Genomic DNA, 2573 nt, shown 5'->3' with positions numbered 1-2573 from the left:
CGTCGGTCAGGAGATCAAAAATCTTTCGATATCCAAACACCTCAAGGCTCAAAGATTTTAAAGCAATTCACACGAGAGTTGGATTAAACATTTTTATTTAATTTCAAAAATAAATAAAACTTTACTTATAATTTATTATTTATTTCTTAGTGATCATATATTTTTATACATTGTGAAAACGTAAAACACAAATTATATACTACCTAGTTAATCGTTCTACTGTACTGTAGCCTGTATGTGTCGAGTATATTTGAGTAAGTCACTGTAATGTAATATGTGTTCAATTTTAATTAAATAATAAATCATTGCAGACAAAAAACGATTCTGAGCGAAGACGGGCAATCCATCAGCCTATAATACTAAGTACCTACCCACTGTAGGTAGGTATATTTAATAATATATTTATACTGCTATTGTAGTTAGTTATTTTATTTGGTTATAAAGTAGGTCTAATTATGTTTTGCTGAATACATTGAATTTATTATATTTAGTTACCTATTATAACAGTTTAAAAGATTGATTACTGTTATTAGCGTATGCATTATATATTTATATGCCTTAGCATAGAATGGTGTGAATAGATTCATTGTATAAACAAATATAGGCAAAAGATTAAAGTTAATCTAAATTATTTTGAAAAGGTCATTTGTGTTAATAAAATAAAATATTAAAATACTATGAGACCTAAGTATTCGACGTTTTAGTAACCGATAGTATCATTTTATTTGGCGGAAAGTTGGAATGGACTACGCCTTGTCTAGGAGCAAAGATGAAGTGCGAAGATTTTTCATTATTTATTTTTTTGATCCATTTGGAATATCATGCTTCAATGTTGTTAAGATGATTTTGTAAACGTTGGCACTTGGCTGGTGAAAAAAGGGTTGTCATTAAAAGTAAAAACGACTGTAGGAAAATTTAGCTACTGAGGTGTGAAAAGAAAGTGGTTTGTCAGCCACGCGATAAATATTTAAATTTATTTCGTCAAAAACTGGGTTTTAGCAAAAATTCCCTTTTTTCCTCTTATTAAAAAAATCGGTTTATCTATTACTAAAAAAAGCACTAGGAGTTTTTACTTTTGACCTCCAAAGTATACAATTAATTAACTTTCCTACTAGAAAATATATTGAAATTGAAACTCTAAGAATTTTTAGTGATTCAAAAGGTGATTGTGAACTAGCTCAAAGAAAAGAAATGGACTTAGATCATTGACAAATTTTCAACATTCATCGTTCGAATCAGATTCTAAAACATAGCAAATAGTTGAACTGTATCATTAAATTAAGATTGAAATAATAATTTTTTTCAACCATATTTTCATTACACGTTTAGAATAAAAATAATTTAAAAATAACAATACATTGTTCACAATGTTAATAAAAACAAATTGATGAATTATCACCATAACAAAAACCACGGAATAACACTTGACGACTTGTAGTGTGTATTTATTTCAAAATGTCAAAATGTAAGGAAGTGTAATGTGAGTGTGTTTGGTGAGGTACTCTAGGTACTTGGTCTTTTCGTCAGGGTGAGAAAGTACTAGATAGTAAATGTTTCAGTTTTATATAATATATATAGGTACAGTACGATCACTCAAATAATTGAACCACATCGTATTATTATTATAAATGTCGAATGGCTTATCGGATGTTCGTTTATATACCGCCGGCTTTGTTTGGTGGAAATCGGTATTGGATTGAAAGCGGTCGGATCAATTATTCCGAAGCGAAGTCCCAGGGCATGGCCTAGCTAGGTTTAATGATAGTAATAGTGTTCGTCGTACATACTGCTGCGGTGACTGAGCCACAGCGGTAATTTATCATTTCCCGCGGAGATGGCGCTACGAAGGCCTTAAATCCGACCGATATACACCCAGCTAGGTATATATACGTTCGATATCCGCTCGCTTAATCGGATAAAATAATATCGTCTGTAGTCGTTTATAGACGTTTTTTTTTTCCAAGCGCGTCGTGAATAAATGTATTAAAATAACTGCCGGGAAAATTATAATCTTCGTTTTGCGACATCCCAACATCGCCGGCGATACGAGACGAATGCATATTATTTTCGGTCTTTTAATATTATTTTGATCGATCTCCGGTAATCGTATACGGATGTAATATGATGAATAAAGTTATGTCCAATACTACTTCTCCAGCTTTGACGGTCGCGTACTCGCGTGGGCTCGACGGAGACGTTAGTTTCCGGTATACTACACACACACACACACACACACACACACTACATAGATTGTGCGTATCGTATACTTGCCGCGCTCAGTGTGGGTCTCCGCAGCTGCAGCTCACGCACACACGATATTACGATAATATGGCTCATGTGCTATAATTGTGTACAGAAACCGGTAGAAAAGCAAAACCAGTTTCGTTGCTAACTAGTAATATTATATTATTTATTTTGTACTTTTATGTCGCGGGTCGGCGGGCGTAAAGGTCGCCGACAATCCTTCGCCGGTGGCTGTCGCCGGCCAAGCTCGTGCGGTCCCTCTCCTGCCGCTACAGCAATCGTCCTGGCTGCACAGCATCCATCGTCCGCGGTCTCTACTGCCAGTCCGT

The sequence above is a fragment of the Myzus persicae genome, unplaced genomic scaffold (assembly GCF_001856785.1).
Source record: "Myzus persicae strain clone G006 unplaced genomic scaffold, MPER_G0061.0, whole genome shotgun sequence".
Classification (NCBI taxonomy): Eukaryota; Metazoa; Arthropoda; class Insecta; order Hemiptera; family Aphididae; genus Myzus; species Myzus persicae.
Note: the sequence above shows the minus strand (reverse complement) of the source record.